The sequence below is a fragment of the Protopterus annectens genome, chromosome 9.part0 (assembly GCF_019279795.1).
Source record: "Protopterus annectens isolate FY-2018-M chromosome 9.part0, PAN1.0, whole genome shotgun sequence".
Classification (NCBI taxonomy): Eukaryota; Metazoa; Chordata; order Ceratodontiformes; family Protopteridae; genus Protopterus; species Protopterus annectens.
Genome location: NC_056743.1, coordinates 268,314,843 through 268,340,765, shown reverse-complemented (window position 1 = coordinate 268,340,765; position 25,923 = coordinate 268,314,843). Strand labels below are relative to the sequence as shown.

General features: G+C 46.9%; 1 protein-coding gene across 1 annotated transcript in view; it reads right to left on the bottom strand.

Moving 5' to 3' along the window:
- TMEM86A (transmembrane protein 86A) overlaps window positions 1-25,923 on the bottom strand; it is a 539,122-nt gene that overhangs the window by 123,277 nt on the left and 389,922 nt on the right. The gene's annotated exons all lie outside the window — the stretch shown is intronic.

Here is a 25,923-nt window from a genome sequence, read left to right as displayed (position 1 = left end):
TGGTGGAGTGCATCCTGACTCCCTTGGGGGGAGGCTTTCCATGTTGTTTGTAGCAGAAATGGATGCAGTGTGCTATCCATTTGGAGATGGCTTTGCCTTCTGGCCCTGTAGCAAAGCTAACAAGCAGTTAATCTGACTTTCTGAAGGATTTAGTCCTGTCCAGATAGAATCTGAGCTGTCTGTGCACATCTAGAGAGTGCAGAATCCTTTCCCCCTTTTGGGGGGGGGGGGGTTAGGGAAAAAGTGGGCAAATTAATGGATTGGTTGAGAGCCACACTGAACACCACCTTGGGCATGAAGGATGGGTTACTTCTAAGGGATACCCTGTCAGCCTGGAAGATGATGAAGGGTTCCACAGCCATGAGCGCTTGCAGCTCAGAGACTCTTCTGGCTGAAGTGATGGCCAGAAGGAAAGCTGTTTTCCAGGAGAGAAATTTTAGCTCTGCAGAAGAAGCTGGTTCAAAGGGGGGCAGGGTGAGATTTTTCCAATACAAAGGTAAGGTCCCAAGCTTGAGTTGGTGCCCTTCTGGGTGGCCTTAGGTTGCTAGCCCCTCTTAGGAACTGTTTGCTCAAAGGGTGTGAAAAGAGGGGCTGCTCAGTGGGAAAAGCAGAAATAGCAGAGGCATGAATTTTTATAGAGGAGAAAGAGAGGCTACTGTGTAATAGGTCAGCTAAGTAATCCAGGATGAGAGGGAGGCAGGGCTGTGCCGTATTGGATCCCTTAGCCTGGATCCAGGTGCAGAACATTTTCATTTTGTCAGCATAAGACTTTCTGGTGCTAGGGCGTCTGGCCTCATGGATAACATCTATGATCTGTTTACTGACATTGACAGATTATTTCAGAGTTAGAGAACAAGCCAAGCTGCTAAATTGAGTGTCTGCAATTGGGGATGCATGAATTCCCCATCCCTCTGGGTCAGGAGGTTTGTAATCTGAGGAAGGTGCCATGGGGGCAGTGGTGGCAGGCTGTGCAGCAAGGGGTAACAGTGCTTGCCGGGGCCAGTCTGGAGCTAACAAAATGGTCCTTGGTTTTTAGCCTGGGGATGAGAGGTAGTGGAGGAAAAGCATAGACTGATAGACTGACCCAGGGGAAGGACAGGGCATCCACTTTCCAAGCCAGACAGTGATGCTCCCTGGTGCAGAATTTGCTGAGCTGATGGTTGGTGTGGGAGGCAAAGAGGTCGACCTCTAGGATGCCCCATTTCTGAGTTATCAAGGTGAAGGTTCTTCTGTTGAGATGCCACTCATGGGCCCAGAAGATTTCTACTCAATTGGTCTGCCAGAGAGTTGAGAGAGCCTGGCAGAAATTGTGCTAACAGGTGTAGTTGCATGGCAGAGGCTGTGTGCGAAAGGGTCATGGCCAGCCTGCATAAGGGATAGGAGTGAGTCCCTCCCTGTTTGTTGATGTACCACATTACAGCCTTGTTGTCTGTTTTGATCAGGAGAGCCCCTGGAGAAAAAAAGGGCTTGAAAGCTATCAGTGCATGTTGCACAGCCATCATCTCTTTTTGAACGATGTGCAGAGGGATTTACTGTGGGCTCCATTGGCCCTGTATGAACCTGCCGTCCATGTGTGCACCCCAAGCATAGTCTGGTGCATCTGTGGTGAGAAAGACAGTCCCTTGTTGTGGGGGCATGCTGTTGCCCACCAAAGAAAATCTTTTCTAATGCAGGGAATTATAGGTAGAAGAGTTTCCAGGTCTTGAGAGTGTTGACACCGAAGGCTTTTTAGGTACCATTGAAGTTTCCTATTATGTAGTCTGGCATATGGAATGAGTAGTATGCAAGAAGCCATGAACCCCAGAGCTTGCAGGATTTTCCTTGCAGACAGCTGGGGCTTGGTGGCTAGCTGAGAGAAGTAGGCTGTCAGGAAAATTTGTTTCTGTGGTGTAAGGTATGCCATCTGGGATGCTGTGTCCAAGCCTGCTCCCAGGAAGATAATCCTTTGGGTGGGCACTTGTTTGGATTTCTTTGTGTTGATAGTGTACCATAAGGGGGTAGCTTAGAACTTCCTGGTTTAGAAGTGGAGGTAGTCCACTGCTTACATCTCTGCATTCCCTGTACCTGCTGTCTGGGGGGTCTGGTTCTCTGGGGTCTAGGCTGGACTGCTTTGCTGGAAGCAGGAAAGGGCCAGTACTTGGTGGGATGATGCCTGCTGAACCTAGGTGGCTAGACCTTCAAGAAGTCCTTAACTGTTTGCATAGATTTTGCTTTTTCTTCCATCTTTTTTAGGACCTCTTCTGCCTTAGTGCCAAATAAGTTATCTTTGTTCAAGGGAGCATCCAACTATTTAGATTTGACATGGTCTGCCAGGAGCTGTTCCGTAAGCCATGCATGCCTTCTAATGACAGATCCAGTGACTGCTGCCCTGCAATAAGCTTTTAGGGCATCAAAACCACAGTGCAAGATGTGTTTAGTTACTTGACTTGCAGAATGCATTAACTCTTGTAATTCTTTAGATTCTGCCCAAGAAGGAAAGGAAGACATCTTTTGTTTTAAGAGTTCCAGAGTATGTTGCTGAAATGTCAGCATATGGAACTGACAATTTACTACCCCACTAGCAAGAGTAGCTGAGGTGTATACTTTTTAACCCATCTGTCCAGTGCTCGGGAATCCCTATCTGAGGGGGTGGGATTCTTAGCAGAGGTTGCTTTAATTCCTTTAGGCCCTTGAGAAATTACCTCAGGGTCAGCAGTAGGATTCTTAAAGAGAAATTTGTGTGAGTCAGGGACTCAGTAGTACCTGTCAGGTTTTCTGGGTGGAGGAGGGAGGGCATCAGGAGTCAAGCTGGACTCCGGGAAGACATCCTCCACAACATCTAGGGCTGGGGGGGGGGTGGCCAAAGGTCTGTGCTGTGGAAGATCTATGAATTCCCTGAGTATCTTTTTAGACTGAGTGTAGTCTTGACTCTATCATTGGAAATGATCCCTTAAGGTATGCAGGGTTTCCCCAAAGGAAAATTCCTCTGGGGGAGAGGCTGAAGGGATGAAATCTTCTGCATCAGAATCCTCATAAGTAGAGAGGGGTTGTATGTCTTCATATTCAAATGCATCAGATTCATCTGACTCTTGTACAGACAGAACTACAGGGAACAGATCTATTTTTCTTTTAGGGGGTGGTAGCTTGGCTTCCCCTGATCAGTATGATAAGGTCTTCTGCCATTTTAAGCTTTTGAGACTGAGGCAAGGAAGCTGGTGCCTAAGAGTGAGTCGTCGGTTTCTTGGGTGTGGTTCATAACCTGGACCTTAGAAACTCGGTCATTTCTGAAAAAGCGGTAGTCATGAAAGAAGATGTCGGTTTGTGTTGGGAATCGGTAGTGCAAAGGACTTCCTCGGAAGTCAGTGCCTGCTCAGCGGCTCCGGAACCATCCAAGGTAGAAAAGACTGCAGGATCCTTAGTCAAAGTAGAGTTTTACAGCATACCGGACTCTGAAAGGGTCTCAGTAGCGGCCTGCAAATCCACAGAAGCGGGCATCAGGGGCTGCGAAAGTGCCTCACTGAGGACCAGAGAACTGACGACTAGATTAACAGAAGTGTCATCGGTAGGTTTGGACCTGTGCAGTCTGTCTCTGTCTTTATCTTTACATTTTTTCAGAAGATCTGCTGTTGAATGGCTTACCGAAGCCATATCGGAGTTCAAGGACTGTAAGCAAAAATATCTGGCTACAATAAGGGCCTGACAACAGTTCTGGTGTTGAACAAAGCACAGAAGCGACAGCGAGGGATGTCGCGGTCTGGGCCTAAACAAGTGATGCAGTAAGAATGGAAGTCTCAGTGTGGTATTTGCTTTCCACAGGCGAGACAATTATTAACTTTTTCTGACATTGGTTAGTGCAGGAAAAAAGGATCCCCAAAGGGGTACTTAACTTTAGAAGACTTCAACTTCAATTCGGTAGATGAAAGTTCAGGTAGCGGCTGACTGGCACTCATGCGAACTGCTTCTGCTTTTGGCTCCATGGCAAGAAAGACTGATGCAATGGTGTCAGTTGCCTTATTTTATACTACTGACAACTTGATGTCAGTCCTGGGGCGACAGCAACTGACGCAGAAATACTAAGTCTCTGGTATTCGGGCTGACCGGGGGCTACCCTGGCAGGGATAACCCAAATGTGATGACCGCAACAGTGAAACACGAATAACATCATCAAAAGTGAAAAGTTCCTAAATCCTCTGTTGCATATAGATTTCTTCAAATAAACATGCATAGCTTGAAATACTTTGTAATTAGATATCAGTGCTTCTGCTCTGACACCTCCCTTCCTCATATCATTATGTTTCATGACCTACAAAATGTCCTCCTCTAAGGTCTGAGCTGGCATGAACACCAATACCTTACACTGACTGCCTTTAATAACATAAGAGCTGTCCAATTACTCATTTCCTGGTCTACATTTACAATGTATCAACTATATTTAGTCTGTCCGCCTAGATGTGAGACTTGGCAATTTTACCAGTTTCAAACTAAGAAATAGATGATGTTCTAAGCAAATTATAAACTACTTGCACTAAGAGACATTTTAGGTTTCTAGTAACATCAGTTTTAGCCCTGCCATTTCCTGTTGGATAACCCCCAGCTCACCAACACCCACTTAACTCTCCCTAATTGCATCATAGGACAGTAGGTACCATTAATGCAGTACATGTTTCTAACAACTGGGGGGGGGGGGGTATTTGGCAAAGGCAAGCTGGGAAGCTCCTGTGTACTTCCATCATGTTTAGAAATGCATGCTGTTGTACTGCAGAATGGATGAAGAAGTGCACTGCTATGCTCCTGTAGCATTTGCATTGAAAGCTCCCAAGCCTAAGACCATAGCACATATTGTGACCCTAAAGAACACTCAGTGAAAGCTTCCAGGCCTGAGGACATAGAACAACACATCGTGACCCTAAAACACACACAATGAAAGCTCCCAGGCCTAAGGACATAGAACGCATTGTGACTACAACACTCTCAGTGAAAGCTTCCAGGCCTGAGGACATAGAACAACACATTGTGACCCTAAAACACACACAATGAAAGCTCTCAGGCCTGATGACATAAGTACAGTTGTGTGCGCTTACCATAAATGGAGATGTTCGAGTGTATTCACTGTTGCAGTCATCACATTTGGGTTATCACTGCCAGGGTAGCCCTCGGCAGGCCCGAATACCAGAGGCATGGTATTTCTGCATCAGTTATTGTCGCTTCAGGACTGATGTCAGGTCATCAGTAGTATAAAATAAGGCAGCTGATGCCATTACATCAGTTTTTCTTGCCCTAACCTGTCAGGAGCCCCCATGTAGGAGCCAGGTTCTGGTGGAAGAACCCCACCAGTAGAAAGTAAATATCAATATGTCCCTTGTAAAGAAAGAGAAAAAAAGGGGATGGAGGGAGGGAAACCAGGACTGCAACAGTGAATGCACTCAAACATCTACATTTATGGTAAGTGTACACAACTGTACTATGTTCTTCATGTTTCACTGTTGCAGTCATCACATTTGGGTTGATTCTCAAAGCTGAGGAAAATGGTGGAGGCAGTCAAGGAAACTAGGGGCTGGCTAGGATGCCCTGCAAGACTGCAGAGGCAAACCCTGCCCTGGGTTTGGAGAAGAGAGGAAGGTGGTAATGTTTGGTAAAGGTGTGAACAGATGTCCAGGTGGCAGCTTCCAGGATGTCCCTGGTGGGGACTCCTCTGAGGAAAGCTGTAAGGGTGGAGGCTGCTCTGGTGGAGTGTTATTTGGAGCAGAAATGGATGCAGTGTTCTATCCATTTGGAAATGGTTTGTTTGGAGATGGCTTTGCCTTTTGCCCCTGTAGCAAAGTTAATCAGCAATTGATCAGACTTTTTGAAGGAATTAGTCCTGTCTAGATTGAATCTGAGCTGTCTTTGCAAAACTAGAGAGTGCAGGATCCTTCCCCCCTTGTTCTGGGGATTAGGAAAAAAGGTGGGCAAATGAATGGATTGGCTGAGAGCCACACAGGACACCATCTTGGCCATGAAGGATGGGTTCGTCCTGAGGGATACCCTGTCAGCATGCAAGATGATGAAGGGTTCCACAGCCATGAGTGCTTGCAGCTCAGAGAGTCTTCTGGCTGAAGTGATGGCCAGAAGGAAAGCTGTTTTCCAGGAGAGAAATTTTATCTCTGCAGAAGAAGCTGGTTCGTATATGGGCAGGGTGAGCTTTTCCAACACAAAGTTAAGGTCCCAAGCTGGGGTTGCTGCTCTTCTGGGTGGCCTCAAGTTGCTAGCCCCTCTTAGGAACTGTTTGATCAAGGGGTGTGAGAAAAGGGGTTCCCTATTACATCCTCAAAGGTGCACTTACCTGAATACGAAAACGCTGACACGTCTTCATTGAACCGGGAAAACATTGATTGTCCTGAAGTGCAAAATCCGAAATGTCGAATCGTCATGGTTGGCCCTTCTGCGGTATAGCTCCGTAAGGTAAGTGTGCGATAGTTACGGACCTTAGGGTTAGGGTGCGGGTTAAGGTAAGTGCATAGATGGTAATGTATATGAGATTTTAGTGTAGGGTTAGATGTAGGCTTTTGTTAAATGTATGTATGTGGATTATTTATTTTGTTTGAGTATAGCTTGTTAAGGTAAGTGTGCGATAGTTACAGACCTTAGGGTTACGGTGCGGGTTAGGTTAAGTGCATAAATGGTGGTATATGCAAGATTTAGTTTAGAGTTAGAAGTAGGGTTTAGTTTAGGGTTAGAAGTATGGTTTTGGTCAGTGTATGTATGTATGTATGTATGTGTTTATTTAGTTTGTTTGGATAGGTAGTATGTAGCGGGTGGTGGGGTGGGACAACTATGACGGTTCAAGCTTTTGAATTTCGCGGTTTAGGGCGTTCGGTGTATTCGCAGTTCGCAGAATATGTGTTGGTGTTTAAGTATTCGGTGACCAGGGCTTTCGGGCTTTCAATATAGACCCGAGAAAAGGGGATGCTAAGTGGGAAAATGAGCAGAGATAGCAGAGACATGAATTTTAATAGAGGAAAAAGAGAGGCCACTGTGTAGTAGGTCAGCTAAGTAATCCAGGATGAGAGGGAGGGAGAGCTGTGCTGTATTGGCTCCCTTAGCCTGAATCCAGGTGCAGAACCTTTTCCATTTGTCAGCATAAGACTTTTTAATGCTAGGGTATCTGGCCTCACGTATAATATCTAGAACCTGTTTACTGAGGTTGGCAGATTGATCTGGGGTTAGGGAAGAAGCCAAGCTGCCAAATTGAGTGCCTGCAATTTTGGATGCATGAATTCCCCTACCCTCTGGGTCAGGAGGTTTGGAATCTGAGGAAGATGCCATGGTGGCAGTGGGGACAGTATGCGCAGCAAGGGGTATCAGTGCTGGTGAGGTCAGTCTGAAGGTATAAGAATTGTCCTTGGTTTTTCCTCCTTTATTTTGAGCAGTACCCTGGTGATGAGAGGTAGTGGTGGAAAGGCAAAGACCGATAGATTGACCTGGGGAAGGACAGGGCATCCACTTTCCAAGCCATGCAGTGATGCTCCCTGGTGCAGAATTGGCTGAGCTGATGGTTGGTTTCGGAGGCAAAGAGGTTGATCTTCGGGGTGCCCCATTTCTGAGTTATTAGGGTGAAGGTTCTTCTGCTGAGCTGCCACTCATGTGGGTCCAGAAGATTTCTGCTTAATTGGTCTGCCAGAGAGTTGAGAGAGCCTGGTAGGAATTGTGCTAACAGGTGGAGTTGCATGTCAGCGGCTGTGTGCCAAAGGATCTTGGCCAGCTTGCAAAGAGGGTAGGAGTGAGTCCCTCACTGCTTGTTGATATACCACATCACAGTAGTGTTGTCTGTTTTGATCAGGAGAGCCCCTGTTGAGAGAAGGGGTTTGAAAGCTATCAAGGCATGCTGGACAGCCATCATCTCATTTTGGTTGATGTGCAGAAAGATTTTTTGTGGGCTCTATTGGCCTTATATGCACCTGCCGTCCATGTGTGCACCCCAGGCATAGTCCGATGCATCTGTGGTGAGGGTCTGGGTGGTGCGGGGTGGTGAGAAAGGTAGTCTCTTGTTCTGGGAGCATGCTGTTGCCCACCAAAGAAAATCTTTTCTGTGGCAAGGAATTATATGTAGAAGAGTCTCCAGGTCTTGAGAGTGTTGACACCAAAGGCTTTTTAGGTACCTTTGAAGTTTCCTCATATGCAGTCTGGTATATGGAATGAGTAGTATGCAAGATGCCATGAACCCCACAGCTTGCAGGATCTTCCTTGCAGATAGCTGGGGTCTGGTGGCTAGTTCAGAGAAGTAGGCTGTCAGGAAATTTTGCTTTTCTGGTGCAAGGAATCCCATTTGGGATACTGTGTCCAGGCTTGCTCCTAGGAATATAATCCTTGGAATATAATCCTTTGGGTGGGCACCTGTTTGGATTTCTTTTCGTTGATTGTGTACCCTAGGGAGGTTAGTAGGGACTTTAGAAAGGCCAGGTGCTTGAGCAGCTTTTCCTGGCTGGCTGCCTGAATTAGGCAGTCGTCTAAGTATGGGTAAATCTGAATATTCCTTTTTCTGCAAAACGCAATGGCCAGAGCCAGACATTTTGTGAAAACTCTGGGAGCAGCAGATAAGCCAAGGGGAAGCACAGAGAACTGAAAGTACTAAGATCCTGCCTTGAAACAGAGATATTTCCTGCAAGATTTCCTGATAGGAATATGGAGGTAGGCCTCTTTTAAATCTAGGGTGGCTAGCCAAGCATCCTTGGAGAGCATGGGTAGCAGCTGCTGGAGGATGAGCATTTCGAATTTTGGGATCACCAGGAAGGTGTTTAGAATGGATAAATCGAGGATGGGGTGTCAGGTGCCCTCTTTTCTGGGTACTAGAAAAAGTCTGGAGTAGAAACCTTGGCCTCTCTGTTCTGCAGGAACATACTCTACTGCCCTCATAGAGAGCAGGGAAAGGACTTGCTTTTGCCCCTCTGCCCACTGGTTTGGAGGTAAATCTGGGAACCCTTTTGGGGTAGGAAGTGTGTGGAAAGGAAATCTGTATCCCTGGGACACTATGTTGAGAACCCAGTGGTTGTTAGTAATGGTGCTTGTGTGAAAGGATAGTTTTCCTCCTAGGGGTAAGTGAAGGTGGGCAGAGGGAAGGGGTGGGTGAGGTGAGTCATAGTGAGTTCTTACCATAAGGGGGTGGCTTAGAACTCCCTGGTTTTGAAGTGGAGGTAGTCCACTGCTTAGATCTCTGCATTCCTTGTGACTGCTGTCTGGGAGGTCTGGTTCCCTGGGGTCTGGGCTGGACTGGCTTAGTGGGAGCAGGAAAAGATCAGTACTTGGTGGGACAATGCTTGCTGAACCTGGGTGGCTGGACCTGTAAGAAATCCTTAACTGTCTGCACAGATTTTGCTTTTTCTTCCATGTTTTTTTAAGACCTCTTCTGCCTTAGTGCCAAATAAGTTGTCTTTGTGCAAGAGGGCATCCAATAATTTAGATTTGACATGGTCTGGCAAGGGCAGTTCCTTAAGCCATGCATGCCTTCTAATGACAGATCCGGTGACTGTTGCCCTGCAAGAACCTTCTTTGGCATCAAAACCACAGTGCAAGGTGTGTTTAGTTACTTGACTTGCAGACTGCATTAACTCTTGTAACTCTTTTTCTGCACAAGCAGGAAAGGAAGACATTTTTTGTTTGAGGAGTTCCAGGGTATGTTGCTGAAATTTTAGCATATGGAACTGACAGTTTAGTGCCCTGAAAGCAAGAGTAACTGAGGTGTATACTTTTTTACCCCATCTCTCTAGTGCTCTGGAATCCCTATCTGAGGGGGTGGGATTCTTATCAGAGGTTGCTTTAATCCCTTTAGGCCCTTGAGAAATTACCTCAGGGTCAGCAGTAGGATTTTTAAAAATAAATTTGTGTGAGTCAGGGACTCTATAGTATCTGTCTGATTTTCTGAGTACAGGAGGGAGGGTGTCAGGAGACAAGCTGGATTCCAGGAAAACATCCTCCACAACATCCAGGACTGGGGAGATGGCCAAGGGTCTGTGCTGTGGAAGATCTAAGAATTCCCTGAGTCTCTTTTTAGACTGAGGGTAGTCCTGACTCTCCCACTTGAAATGCTCCCTTAAGGTATGAAGGGTTTCCCCAAAGGAAAATCCTCTGGGGTAGAGGCGGAAGGGATGGAATCCTCTACATCACAATCCTCATAAGTAGACAGGGGATGCATGTCTTCATATTCAGATGCATCAGAGTCATCTGGCTCTTGTTCAGACAAAACTATAGGGGACAGATCTCTTTTCCTTTTGGAGGAGGTAGCTTGGCTTTCCCTGATCAGCATGATAAGGTCTTCTGCCATTTTAAGAATTTGAGACTGAGGCAAGGAAGCAGGTGCCTGAGATCGGGTCATCGGTTTCTTGGGTGCGGTTCGTTCCCTGGGCCTAAGAAACTCGGTAGTTTTCAAAAGAGCGGTAGTTGCAAAAGAAGACATTGGTTTGTGTCGAGAATCGGTAGTGCAAAGGACTTCCTCGGAGGCCGTTGCCTGCTCAGCAGCTCCGGACCCACTCAAGGTAGAGACGACCGCAGGATCCTTAGTTTAAGAAGGGTTTTGCGGCATATTGGACTCCGATAGGGTCTCAGTTGTGGCCTGTGACTCCACAGAAGTGGGCATCAGGGGCTGTGAAAGCGCCTCACTGAGAACAGGAGAATGGACGACTAGCTTAACAGAAGCATCGTGGGTAGGTTTGGATCTGTGCGGTCTGTCCCTGTCTTTATCTTTATGGCTTTTTTTTTGGAAGATCTGCTGACAGATGGCTTACTGAAGCCATATTGGAGTTCGAGGACTGTAAGCAAAAAGGAAAGACTGATGTAATGAAGTTGGTTGCCTTATTTTATACTACTGATGACCTGAAGTCAGTTCTGAAGCGACAGCAACTGATGGAGAAATACTAAGCCTCTGGTATTCAGGCCGGCCGAAGGCTACCCTGGCAGGGATAATCCAAATGTGATGACTGCAACAGTGAAACAAGAAGAACATCATATTGTGACCCTACAACATGTTCAGTGAAAGCTCCCAGGTCTGAGGACATAGAACACATTGCGACCCTACAACACTCTCAATGAAAGCTCCCAGGCCTGAAGACATACAATACATTGTGACCCTACAACATTCGCAGTGAAAGCTCCCAGGACTGAAGACATGGAACACATTGTGACCCTACAACATGCTCAGTGAAAGCTCCCAGGCCTGAGGACAGAGAATACATTCTGACTTTACAACATGCTCAATGAAAGCTCCCAGGCCTGAGGACAGAGAACACATTGTGACCCTACAACACGCTCAGTGAATGCTCCCAGCCCTGAGGATGTAGAATACATTCTGACCCTACAACATGCTCAGTGAAATATCCCAGGCCAGAGAACATAGAACACACTGTGTCCCTACAACATGCTCAGTGAAAGCCCCCGGGCCTGAGGATACAGAATACATTGTGACCCAACAACACGCTCAGTGAAAGCTCCCAGCCTGAGTATGTAGAACACACTGTGACCCTACAATATGCTCTGTGAAAGCTCTCAGGCCTGAGGACATAGAATACATTCTGACCCTACACACTCAGTGAAAGCTCCAGGCCTGATGATATATACTACTATGTGAGCCTATTACTTTCTAAGTGAAGGGTCTCAGGGCTGAGGACACTGAATACATTATGAACCTGTACTGAGCTCAGATTAAGTTCCCATAGCTGAGGACATGGAAAATATTGTGAGCCCATAACATACTCAGTGAAGGCTCCCAGGCCTGAGAACATGGACTATATTGTGAGCCTGTAACATTCTCAGTGAAGGTTCCCAGAGGCGAGGACACAGAATACATTGTGAGCCTTTAGCATGCTCAGTGAAGGTTCCCACTGCTGAGAATTTGGAATATACTGGGAACCTGTATCAGAGAGGGTACCCATGGCTGAGGACACTCAGTATATTCTAAGCCTGTAGCAGGCTCAGCTAAGATTCCAGAGATGAGGACATAGAATACATTGTAAGCCTATAACATTCTAAGTGAAGGGAGCCAGGGCTGAGGACATGGAACATATTGCGAGCCTGTAGAATGCTCAGTAAATGTTCTCAGAGGTGAGGACATGGAACATATTGTTAGCCTCTAGAACATTCAGTAAATGTTCTCAGGGCCGAGGTATGGAATATATTGTGAGCCTGTTTCAGGCTCAGCGAAGGTTCCAGAGATGAAGACAATGAATACATTGTAAGCCTCTGACATTCTGAGTGAAAGTTCCCAGGGTTGAGGACATGGAAAGTACAGTTGTGTACACTTACCATAAATGTAGGTGTTCGGGTGTATTCACTGTTGCAGTCATCACACATGTTATCCTTCCAGAGGTAGCCCTCAGTCGGCCCGAATACCAGAGACTTAATATTTCTGCATCGGTTGCTGTCACTTCAGGACTGATGTCAGGTCGTCACTGGTATAAAAACAGGCAGCCAATGTCATTACATCAGTTTTTCTTGCCCCAAATGTCAGGAGCCCCCAAATAGGGAGCTAAGTTGTGGTGGAAAAGCACCACCAGTAAAAAGTAAATATCAATAGCCCTGTAAGGAGTGAGGAAGAGAGAAAGAAAGAGAGAGGGACAAGGGGGCTGGAGGGTGGGAAATAAGAATCCCTCGACCCACACTGCACTGCTAAGCTCGAGAGGTTGTCAATCTCGCTTATTTCTTTGCTTGATGGGACCGCGCCCCTAGCACCGTCTGACAGCTTCTCGACACAAGGGTAGGACTCATCCGCCACTGCACCTATCCATGGTCAAGGATCTGTGTCCTTTTTGGTGGCCACAGCCACCACCAAGTCTACATGCTTCCTCTACAGTCCCTTCTCTAGGAGGATCTCCCGAAACATCAGGAGAATCCTCGAGAGGGGAAAATTCCCAATGGGGAAACCTGAGGCGGAGGATCTCTGGGTCCTGTAGCAAGGAGGAGCTACGGGAACAGACTGCTGACTGATCACCAAGGAGGCGGCAAGGGAAAAGCGAGGTTGGGGGCTCAAGGGGAAGAGAGCGGTTCGACAAGGGTCGCCCGACCACCAATCCCTCTAAGATGACCTTGAAGATCGGGGGCTCCGGCTCCGATAGAAGAGGTGAAGCCGCGAAAAGTATCGGCTCAAGGAAGCAGACCTCGACCTCTTCCTGGAATGAGCGCCGACAGGAAGTTTCGATATATGGCTCCGCCGGGCCGATACAGCCACGAGCTCGACTACTCGAACGAAAGTCGAGCCCGAGGCCGCAGGCTTAGATACAGAAGCAAAAGTTTGACTAACAAAATTAAAGGAGATAGAGATTTTCTGTCAGAAAAGGTACAAAATAAACTTAAAACTATCAATAAAGTGAATAACTTACCAGGAGCTGGTAAAAGAAGACCTCCTAAGCTAGCGGCAAACGAGATCTGGAACATCAGGACTGCAACAGTGAATACACTCGAACATCTACATTTATGGTAAGTGTACACAACTCTGCTATGTTCTTTGTGTTTCACTGTTGCAGTCATCACACTTGGGTTGATTCCCAAAGCTGAAGAAAGGGTGGAGGCAGACAAGAAGAGTAGGGGCTGGCTAGTATGCCCTGCAGGACTGTGGTTGCAAAGCCCACCCAGGATTTGGAAAAGATAGGCAGGTGGTAATGCTTGGTGAAGATATGAACAGAACTCCAAGTTGCAACTTCCAGAATGTCCCTGGTAGGGACTTCTCTGAGAAAGGCTGTACAGGTTGAAGTTGCCCTAGTGGAATGAGTTCTGAACTCCTGAGCGGGTGGTTTCCCATGGTGTTTGTAACAGAAATGGATACAGTGTGCTATCCATTTGGAGATGGTTCATTTTGATATGGCCTTGCCCCCTGCCCCTGGTACAAAGCTGACTAATTGGTCAGATTTCCTAAAGGGCTTAGTCCTATCACGGTAGAATGTGAGCTGTCTGTGCACATCTAAAGAGTGCAGGATCCTTTCCCCCTTATTTTGAGGATTAGGGAAAAAGGTGGGCAAATGGATAGATTGGTTGAGAGCCACACTGGACACCACTTTAGGCATGAAAGTGGGGTTAGTCCTGAGAGAGACCCTGTCAGCATGAAAAATAATGAAGGGTTCCACAGCCATAAGTGCTTGTAGCGCAGGCACTCTTCTAGCTGAAGTGATGGCCAGAAGCAAGGCTGTTTTCCAAGAGAGGAATTTTAACTCTGCTTATGCTGCAGGCTCAAAGGGGGGGTAGCGTGAGCTTTTCCACCCAAAATTAAGGTCCCAAGCAGGGGTAGGGACTCTTCTTGGTGGTCTTAAGTTGTTATCCCCTCTCAGGAACTGCTTGATGAGAGGGTGTGAGAAGAGAGGTGGCTCAGTGCTGTAATGAGCAGAGATGGTAGAGGCATGGATCTTAATGGAAGACAAGGATAGGCCCCTGTAGAGTAGGTCTGCTAGATAATCCAGAATGAGAGGTAAGGAGGGCTGTGCTGGGTCTGCTCCTTTAGTTTGGATCCAGGAACAATGCCTTTTCCACTTGTCAGCATAGGATTTCCTTGTACTGGGTCATCTGGCTTCAAGTATGACATCCAGTACCTGCTTGCTTAGGCTGGCCAATGGAGGAGAGTTCAAGGAATAAGCCAGGCTGCGAGGTTCAGGGTCTGCAATTTCAGATGCAAGAACTGTCCCTCCTGCTAAGTCAGGAGAGTTGGTATCTGTGGGAGGTGCCATGGAGGCAATGGTGACAGACTGCGCAGTAGTGGGTACCAATGTTGGCGTGGCCAGTCTGGGGCAATCAGGATTTCCCTTGGTCTTTCCTCCCTTATCCTGAGTAATGCTCTTGTAAGAAGAGGTATAGGGGGAAAAGCATAGACTGACAGGTTTGCCCACTGGAAGGATAGGGCATCCACTTTCCAGGCCTTGCTGTGAAGATCCCTGGTGCAGAATTTGCTGAGCTGGTGGTTTTAGGGGGAGGCAAATAGGTCCACCTTCAGGGTACCCCATTCCTGGGTCACAAGGCTGAAGGTGTTGTGGTTTAATTGCCACTCATGTAGGTCTAGGAGATTTCTGCTCAAGTTGTCTGACAGAGAGTTTTGTTTGCCTGGCAGGAATTAAGCTTGCAGGTGAATTTGTATGGCTGAGGCCGTGTTCAAGAGGATCACGGCTAGCCTGCATAGTGGATAAGAGTGGGTTTCCCCCTGCTTGTTGCACATCACTATGGTGTTGTTGGTTTTGATTAGAAGGGGCCCTGGAGACAGTAGGGATCTGAAAGCTGTCAGAGCATGCTGAACAGCTAGCATCTCCTTTTGGTTGATGTGCAGATGAATTTGATTTGGGCTCCAGTTGCCCTGAATACACCTGCCATCCAGATGTGCACACCAGGCATAGTCTGATGCATCTGTGGTTAGGGTCTGGGCGGCGTGAGGTTGTGTAAAGGGAAGCCCCTTGTTGTGGTTGCATGCTGCTGCCCACCAGAGGAACTCAGTTCCTAGACAAGGTATCATAGGTATGATAGTTTCCAGGTCCTGAGAATGTTGGCACCAAAGACTTTTTAAGTACCACTGAAGTTTCCTCATATGCAGTCTGGCATATGGAATTAGTAGAATGCAGGAGGCCATGAACCCTAGAGGATTTTCCTTGCGGATAACTGGGTTTTGGTGGCCATTTGAGAGAAGTAGCCTGTCAGATAGGTTTGTTTTTCTGGAGTAAGGAATGCCATCTGGGATGCTTCCTCCCAGGAATACAATTTTTTGACTGGGGACAGGTTTGGATTTCTTTTCTTTGATTGTGTACCCCAGGGAGGTTAGAAGGTCCTTTACAAATGTCAGGTGCTGCAACAGCTTTTCCTGACTGTCTGCCTGAATCAGGCAATCGTCCAAGTAGGGGTAAATTTGAATATTTCTCTGTCTGTAATAGGCAATGACTGGAGCCAAGCATTTTGTGAAAACTCTTGGAGCAGTGGATAAGCCAAAGAAAAGTGCAGAGAACTGATAATGCACAGGTGCTGCCCTGAAACACAGATATTTCCTGCAGGAGTCCCTGATTCGGATGTGCAGATAGGCCTCCTTTAGATCTAGAGTATTTAACCAGGCATCTTTGGACAGCATAGGGAGAAGATGCTGTAAGGTAAGCATTTTGAATTTTGGTACCACCAGGAAGGTGTTTAGAATGGATAGATCTAAGATTGAGCACCAAGTGCCAGCTTTTCTGGGTACTGGGAAAAGTCTGGAATAAAAACCTTGGCCTATCTGTTCTCTGCAGGAATTGCCCTTATGGAGAGCAGGGACTGAATTTGGTTTTGTGCCTCTGCCCACTGGTTTGTAGGAAGGTCTGGGAACCCTTTTGGGGTTGGCAGTGTGTGGAAATAAAATTTGTACCCCTGGGATACTATGTTGAGGACCCAATGATCATTGGTGATGGAGGTCCAGTTTTTTACATGGTGGGCAAGTTTTCCTCCTAGGGGCACAAGCAATTGGGCAGAGGTGAGAAGAGGAGTTGAGAAGTCATTGTGAATTCTTTCCATAAGGGGGTGGCTTAGCACTCCCTGTTTTAGAAGTGGAGGTACTCAATTGCTTAGACTTCTGCATACCCTGAGACTGTAATCTGGGGGGTCAGTTTCCCCTAGGATTTGAGGTGGCTTTGAGGGGGCTGGAAAGGACCAGTGTTTTGAGGGGCAATGCCTACTGAATCTTGGAGGCTGCACTTGCAAAAAATCTTTGACTGTCTGTATAGACTTAGCTTTTTCTTCCATCTTTTTTAAAACCTCTTCTGCTTTGGTGCCAAACAGATTTTCCCTGTTCAGAGGTGCATCCAATAATTTTGATTTGACATGGTCTGGCAATGTCAGCTCCTTATGCCAGGCATGTCTTTTGAGTACAGAACCTGTGACTGCTGCCCTGCAAGATGCTTCTAGGGCATTATACCCACATTGCAGGGTATGCTTGTTGACTTGGCTTGCTCCTGTAATTCTTTATTTTCTGCACAGTCAGGGAAGGTACATAATTTTTTCTTAATAAGTTCCATAGTATGTTGCTGGTATTTCAGCATGTGGAACTGACAATTTAATGCTCTAATGGCAAGAGTTGCAGAGGTGTATACGTTTTTAACCCATCTGTCTAAAGCTCGGGAATCCCTGTCCGAGGGGGTTGGATTCTTAGCTGCAGTTGTTTTTATTCCTTTAGGTCCTTGGGAGATGACCTCTGGGTCAGCAGTAGGATTTTTGAAAAGAAATTTGTGTGAGTCAGGAACTCTGTAGTACCTGTCAGGTTTCCTGGGAGCAGGAGTTAGACTAGACTCCATAAAGACATCATCCACAACATCCAGAACAGGAGGGATAGCTGAGGTTCTGTGCTGTGGTAATCTAAGAATTCCCTGAGTCTCTTTTTCTGGACTGTGGATAATCCTGGAATTCCCAATGGAAATGCTCTCTTAAAGTATGTAGGGTTTCACCAAAAGAAATATCCTCTGGAGGGGAGGCAGAAGGAATGGATTCCTCTGCATCTGAATCCTCATAGGCAGATAAGGGCATGTCTTGATAATCAGAAACCTCAGAGTTGTCAGACTCTTGGTCAGATAAAGCTGCTGGGGACAAGTCTCTTTTTCTTTTAGCAGGGGAAGGCCAGCTTCCCCTAATCAACATGATCAGGTCTTGCACCATTTTAAGCATCTGTGATTGTGGCAAGGAAGCAGGCGCTTGAGTTTGGATCGTCAGTTTTTTAGGCGTAGCTCGTACTCTTGGCCTTAGAAACTCTGTAGTTTTAGAAAGAACTGAAGATGCGAATTAAGCCGTTGGTTTGTGTCGAATATCAGTAGTGCGAAGAACTTCCACAGAAGCTGGTGCCTGCACAGCGGCTCCGGACCCATCCAAGGTAGAGACATCCGCAGGTTCCCTTGTCAAAGAAGAGTCTTGCGGCATACCGGACCTCTGAATGGGTCTCGGTAGCAGCCTGTGAATCCATCAAAGCGGGCATCAGGGGCTGCGAAAGTGCCTCACTGAGTACCGGCAAACTGGCGACTAGCTTAACGGAAGCGTCATCAGCAGTTTTGGGCCTGTGCAGTTTGTCTCTGTCTTTATCATTATGTTTTTTCGGAAGATCGGTAGTCAGATGGCTTGCTGAAGCCATTTCAGAATATGGAGATCGAGAACGAAAGTATTTAGTTACAATCAGGGCCTGATGACAAATAGTTTGGGCATTGAACAAAGCACAAAACCGGCAGCGAGGTACGTTGTGGCCTGCACCTAAACAGGTGACGCAGTAAGAATGGAAATCTCGGTGTGGTATTTGCTTTCCACAGGCGAGACAATTATTAACTTTTTCTGACATTGGTTAAAGCAAGAAAAAAAGGATCCCCAATGGGGTACTTAGCTTTAGAAGTCTTCAAGATGATTCAATTTAGGAAATGAAAACACAGGTAGTGGCCGACCGGCACTCATGCGAACTGCTTCCAGCTCCTCGGCAAGAAAGACTGATGTGATGACATTGGCTGCCTAGTTTTTATGCCACTGATCACCTGACATCAGTCCTGAAGCAACAGCAACTGACGCAGAAATATTAAGTATCTGGAATTTGGGCCAACTGAGGGCTAACCCTAGCAGGATAACCCAAGTGTGATGACTGCAACAGTGAAACACGAAGAACATCATATTGCGAGCCTGTAGAATGCTCAGTAAATATTCTTAGAGCTGAAAACATAGAATTTATTGTCAAATTGTAGAACCTGCAGCAAAGTTTTCAGAGGTGAGGACATGGAATATATTATGAGCCTGTTGCAAGTTCAGTGAAGGTTTTATAAAGCCCGAAAATTATGCTACTGCATTAATCCATAAAATGAACACATTATTAACTACGAAAATAAGACCAAGAAACATATATTGCATGCACAGAAATAAACTTACAGAGTCATACATAGCTCAGTAGTATAAAGAATTATCAGATAGCTATTCACATTAATATAATAAAGGAAAATACGAGTTCATTCTTATACTGAACACATATAATGTTAAGGAGAACCAGAAAAAACTCCACAAGACAACTGCTTCCAACAATTTAGAGGTCCTAAAGTATAAGAACTTTCTTATGCTTTGTGCCTCCTATTTAAAAATGTATACAAGGGCCTTCAAATTATATTAATGGTACTTAATTCCCAAACTGAAATTGAGCAGAACACTTTTTGACTGAAAAGTGAATACAAAATTAATACAATAATATACGCCCTATAAATATCAAGTTGTGCAAAATTTCTAATTATGATGCAACAACTGCACAGACTTAAAAGAAAAAAAGTTTTGTACTCACCATAATGTTCTATCTGAGTTGTTGCTTTTCATTTGTCTTCAACGTGTGGGACTTAGATCTGCACGGATCCCACACGGCCACATTTTCTAGCATGAGATCTGAGCTCCAAGCTCCTCCCCTACCGATAATGCCCCTGTCTCCCTCCTCCCCTCCGATTGAGTTTGCTGCTGTCCATAACACTATGACCTAATCATAAACCTAACACCTTAGTATTAGTAACTTCGAAGCCCCATAGGGAAGACAAAGGCTTTCCAGAAAACGTCTATGTCCTATCCACCCAATGCACCACACAACCTGCAAAAGGCAGGGGGAAGGAGAGAGGGATGGTTGCAGACAAATGAAAAGCAACAACTCTGGGAGGTCCTCATGGAAGGATATTCTGAAGCTCAGCAGAGCTAAAGAATGCCCTGCCTCTGGATAGGAGATCCAACTTATAATGGGAAATAAATGTGTGTGAAGATGCCCAAGTAGCCGCAGAACAAATATCATCCAGAGAAACTCTAGACCAAAAAGCCACTGAAGTAGCCAAAGATGTAATAGAATGTGCCTTAATTTCACCTGGAGGAGATAAGCTTTTGGCTGTACATGCTCAAACTATACAGTGGGAGATCCAACGAGCAATAGTCACCTTTGACACACGTTTCCCTAAGAAAGGCTTAGCAAAGGAAACAAAACAGTCATCCAACTTGCGAAAGGCCTTTGTTCTGTGCAAATAAAAATGCAACTGCCTATAAACATCAATAAAGTGCAACTTATATGATAACTTGATTAATATTGGATTCAGAAGCCACTTTCAGGAGAAAGGAAGGGTTCATGCATAAGGAGCCCCTATCTTTGTGGAACACCATACATGGAGGCTTAATAGATAAGGCCTGAATCTCCAACAGTCTTTTGGCTGAAGTAATAGCTATGAGAAAGGCTGTCTTCCAAGACAGGAACTGTAAATCCATTGCAGCTGCAGATTCAAAGGGAAAAGAAACCAAAGCTTGTACAACTAAAGTAAGATACCAAGGTGGTGTGGGGTCCTTGGTTAGAGGCCAAAGTAAAAAGGTACCTTTCAAAAAGGCTTTACAAAGCTTAGAAGAAGCTAGGGGAAGCCAAATTGTCGCCTATATGAAAATTGGAAATAACTGCTAGCTGAACCTTAACTGTAGAGAAACTGGCACCCTTATGAAAAATATCTGCCAAAAATTCCAGAGTAGCGGGAACTGGAGCAGTGAAAGGATCTAGGTCATGTTGGGTCATTCATATCAATAAACATTTCCACTTACTGGAGTAACTTTCCTAGTGGACAATTTGTGAAATGCTACGAAAATTTTCTTAACAGGAGAGGACAGCCCAGGAGTCCTAGCTATCACTGGAACTACAGCAGCCAAGCTGTAAGCTTCAGACTGACTAGATCTGGATGTGGGATCCCTGAGGGATGTGAAATCAGATCCGGAACCAGATCTAATATCCAAGGAGGACACATTACATGAGACCACAGAGAGGGGAACCATACTTGGTGAGGCCAAAAGGGGGCAATGAGGATCATTAAGCTACCCAGCCATTGAGTTTTCTGAATGAAGTTTAGGATCAGAGGAACTGGGGGATAAGCATACAGAAGACTGGAGGGCCAAGCATGAACCAGAGCATCTATTTGGGGCCCCCCAAGAGGGGGTTCAGAGCAAAATACTCACTGTACTTCATGTTGGAAGGAGAGGCGAAGAGATCGCAGCAAGGCTGTCCCCACTTTAGAAAGATCTGTTCCTCTACTGAGGGATTCAGAGACCACTCATAAGGCATCAAAATAGAACTTCTGAGCCTGTCCACCAGAATGTTGGAGCTCCCTGGAATGTGCGCTGCCACCAGAAACCAACCAGTGGAGATCGCCCACTCCCACAATCTCATGGCTTTGTGACAAATGGGATAAGACCTGGTTTCCTCCTGTTTGCTGATGTACCAGACTACAGACATGCTGTCTGTCTGGATAGTAATTGTCCCTTGGGGAAGATGGGCATGGAGAGCTTGCAACACCAGTAGCACTGCCCTCATCTCCAGGACACTGATATGCAGTTTGGTCTCCAGGGAAGACCATGTGCCTTGGGCTGCCCTTCCCATAAAACCCCCCCACCAAAGTAGGGAGGCGTCCGTGGTCACTGTGGTCACAGGGGCTGGAAGGATAAAGGGATGACCCCGAAGAAGATCCTGGGATTGCAACCACCAGAGTAGTGAATCCCTGCAGACTCGAGACATGCAAACTGGATGGGACATGGGCAGATTTAAGAAGGACCACTGGACTACTAGAATCCATTGAGGAACCGTCATATGCAGAAGAGTTGTGGGGGTGAGGGTAATTGTGGCTGCCATGGACCTCAATGCTCGACGAACTGATTCTGCAAGGGGATATTGGGTCTGAACAATGTACAACACATGACATCTGAGGGATTGAAGTCTGTCCAGGGTCAGAAAAACCTTGCCCTGAATGGTGTCTAACTGAGCTCCAATAAAGTCCAAAGTTTGTACCGGATCCAATAGGGACTTGTTGAGATTTATGGTTATGCCCAACTGATGGGCGGTTTGGAGAAGGAGATCTCTGGCTTGATAAAGGCGATGCCTGGTGGGGGTGGAGAGGAGCCAATCATCCAGGTAGGGGAAGACCTGGAATCCCTGAAGCCGTTGGTGAGCCACTACCACTGCCATCACTTTGGTGAACACCCTGAGGGCGGTTGTGAGACCAAAGGGAAGCGCTCTGAACTGGTAGTGGTTGGCCCCCAGCTGAAAGTGGAGGAACCTCCGAGAGTGCCTGCCTATTTTGATGTGATAGTACACATCCTTAAGGTCCACTGGGCACATCCAGTCATTATTCTGCAGAAAGGGCAGAATGGATTGGAGAGAGACCATCTGGAATTTTGTCTTGGCAACTGACAGTTTTTTGGCACTAAAAAGAACCTAGAATAGATGCCTAATCTGGACTGGTCTGGGGGGATGGGCTGGATGATTAATTTTTTGAGCAGCTTGGAAATTTCCAGTACTGATTCCTCCCTTTACGTGGGTGGAATGTCCAGGAGGTGTTTGGGTGGGATTGATCTTTGGATGAATGGAATTCAGTATCCTCTGGATATGATTTGCAACACCCAATGATTGTCTGTAATTGACTCCCAGGCTGTTGGGTGTAGCAAAAGGCGTTCCCCGACAGCCTCCAGAGACAAGCAGATGGGCATCCCTTCAGGGCTGCTGTGCAGGTCGATCCAAGAAAGAATACTGAGACCCCTAATTTCTTGGACGCCATCTGCCGTAAGGATGGCACCTGTCATATCCCCCTCTGCCTCTGGGGCACAGCGAATCCTGAGCATCATGAGGATAGCCTTGAGACTTCCAGAACCACATCTTCTTTGCCCCTTGCTGATTCCGTGAAAAGGATTGTTGAAGGGTTGAGAAGCGGATTCCAATGGCATATAAAGTTTTCCCATCTTTTTCGCACTGGAACAGTGTCTTTCTTACAATCATTCCAAAAAGAGTGAAACCATTATACAGGACATTACTGAAGGACACCTTGAAGGGCTCCAAGAATGCACAAAGTCGGAGCTATGCGTGACTCCTGATGGCAACGTCTGTACCGGCCGCACTAGCAGCTATTTCAGTAGCGTGGGACACGAGCCGCATAGAGGTATTGGAAATTGAAGTGAGGGTGGTCATGCGGGAAGAGAACACCTTCTGTTCCTCCACCGACATGGAACCTGGGGCAGACTCGGCAACCTCCTTGTCCAAGTCTCACTGAAGTCAGATCACATGTGACATATAGTTCAGCATACGTACAGCAAACATGGCTGAATCGTAGGTCCACTTTCCAAAACAATCCATGGCCCGGGACTCTCGGTCCGGCACATGAACTGTAGAGCACTCCTGAGCAAGCTCTTTCTTGGTGGCCACCATGGCATCAACTGGGGACCCCTTAGACCAGTGCTGTTTGTCCAAGTGCGCACTTAAAACTCCATTGGGACATTTGGGAATGGTTTCCACCATGTCGGGCTCATTCCATGCCCAAGACGTCACTAAATCCACAAGTGGATCCACAGGAGGGGACACCCAGGAGGTAGAGGGTCCTGTGCCAAATGCCTCCAGAAATACCAACTTGTCCAGGTTGGGTGTTTGGAAAGACCACCCCCCACACTGTCGAAGGATTTCCATGATGTCTCCAAAGGGCACATCTTCCAGGGGTGACTGAGGGGAACCCTCCCCTTCCTCCAAATCTATGTCTTCTGTGAGGGACTCCAGAGGGGAATCCAAGTGCCTCCTTTTACATATGTTTTTCCAAGGAACCTCCTCAGGGGGGATCTCTGGTGAGCACTTGGAAACGTCTGGCTGTTCCTGTGAGGGAACTCTGTGGGACGTAGAAGCAACAGGCTGTCCCTGAGGGGGCAGGATGGTGGAATCTTGACCAGAAAAAGAGGGAGCTAGGACAGATTCTGAGGATGATAGCACCAAGGGTCTCAACGGAGCAGACAGGACCATCTCCACCATGTCGAAAGCAGAAGGAGAATGGATCCCGGAAGTTGGGGCTGAGGTCAGATCCATAGCTCTCTGCATCAATGGGGAGACAAAGCCAAGCCTCCAGGTGCCAAGACTCCAAGTGGCAGAGCTGACTTTGAAAGCCCAGGAGCTGACACCACCCCTTCAGATCCGGTGCCAAGGCAACAGCTCAGAGAGCCGGACGGCTCCGAACGTGTAAGAGCTGAATGACTCAGAGCAGTGGTCGGTGTAGAGGAACCAGGTACCATTGGTGCCGACCCCTCGATACTGAAAGGCCTCTGACCCAAGAGCTCTGAAACTGGGGGTCAGATCAGAAAAGGAGTGATGGGGATAAAGGTGGATTGCATGCTCCCTGTCCTGAGGGAGAGGGGGCAGGCAAGGCTCCCATCTAGATCCGAGTCTGGATGAATTTCTGCATCTACTGTCCATCTCGGCTTCAGAGAGGCTGCAGGTGGACCGGGAGGAGGAAGCCACAGAAACTAGCCTAGAGTGGCACCGACGAAAGGCCAATAATGGGGATCGGTCCCAAGAAACCTTCGGCTCCAGGGAAAAGCATGGTGACTGGAGCCAAGGAGAGCCTGGACTGGTACCCGGGTGATACTTGGCCAAAGAAGCCCAGTTGGGGGACCGGACTGCATCCTAGGCATGTCCTGGTGCCTGTACTTGTGCTTCTCCCCATCCCTGGACTTTGCAGTGGGTGGTTGAGTTAGGGCAGAGGAAGCGGGAGCACTGGTCAATGTTGAAGCAGGGGCCACAAAGGTAGGAGGAGGAAGGAGGCCCCTGAGGATTAATTTATTCCTCCTGTCAATCAATGCATGGGGGTGGAATCCTGTGCATATCGAGCAGGAGGTTTCTAAGTGGGGAACTCCTAAGCACACCACACACAGAATGCGGCCATCAGAAGGGGGAAACTTCTTCCCACATCCTGTGTATTTCCTGAACTCTGGCTTGGAGGTCTCACTCATGGTACATGAACAAAAACACCCACACACATACAATCAAAGATAGGAAGAAGGAAAAAGAGGGGGAAGAGAGGACCTTTTTTTTTTTTTTTTTTTTTTTTAAAGATAGGGAAGACCGATGCCAGAGCGCAAGGGTAGGGGTACTAAAGAAACATGAGAAGACACAGAAAGAAGAAAAGTACAACATTTTTCAAACAGTTACTCACCAAGAACCTGAAGCAATGGACCACAATGCTAGCTAGATGCATTGCAAACGAGATCTGAGGGGAGGAGGGAGGAGGGAGACAGGGGCATTATGGGTACAGGAGGAGCTTGGAGCTCGGATCTGAAGCTAGAAAATGTGGATGTGTCAGATCCGAGTCTCACAAGTTGAAGAGCAAATGAAAACAACAACTTCAAATACCTAAACCAGCTAAACCCAAGTGCTGGTGGTGACTTCAAAGCTGGGGGTGGGAGGTCGGCCTGGCTGCAGGAAGCAACTGAATGGACCTAAATGGTACAATTGGGCCTATATATTACAGCCAGTCAATGTTTAATTGAGAGGATGGGGTGGTCAAACAACATTGGACACCCATGTCTGTGTGTGTGTGTGTGTGTGTGTGTGTGTGTGTGTGTGTGTGTGTGTGTGTGTGTGTGTGTGTGTTGAGAGAGAGAGAGAGAGAGAGAGAGATGGATGTGTGCCCTAGGGCCTATATAAGCCTAGCCAAATGGTACCCTGGCATTTGCCACCCAAGAAAATTATTTTCCTGTGTCCCTGTCAAGCAGAGCCACAGAAGTGATCCCCGGTTGAATTTCCTATCTCCCATCCAATCATCAAGATTTTTCTTGAAGAGTGCTAATGAGGAGATTTGTTTGATATAGATAGGTAGTTTGTTCCAGAGTATGGAAAGTCTCTGGGACAGGAATCTATCCCTCCGGCATGTTCTGTTTATTGTGGTGACAAGGTTTAGGTCCATATTGCGTGTAGCTTGGAGGGATTGGGATTTCTGAGTTTGACATAGTTTTGTAAGTTAGGCAGAGATCGCCTCTGAGTAGGTCCCTAGAGTGTGACAGAGTAAAGCTGGAGTTTTTTGAGACGGTCTGCATAGGCCATCTGTTTGAGGCCAGTAATCCTCTTTATGAGGTATTTCTGCGGCCTTTCCAGTTGTTGTAGATGCCTTTGATTCTTAGCTGGGGTACCTTCTGTGTGGAGTCTGCAAGGCCTCTCTACAATTACATAGGTTTCCA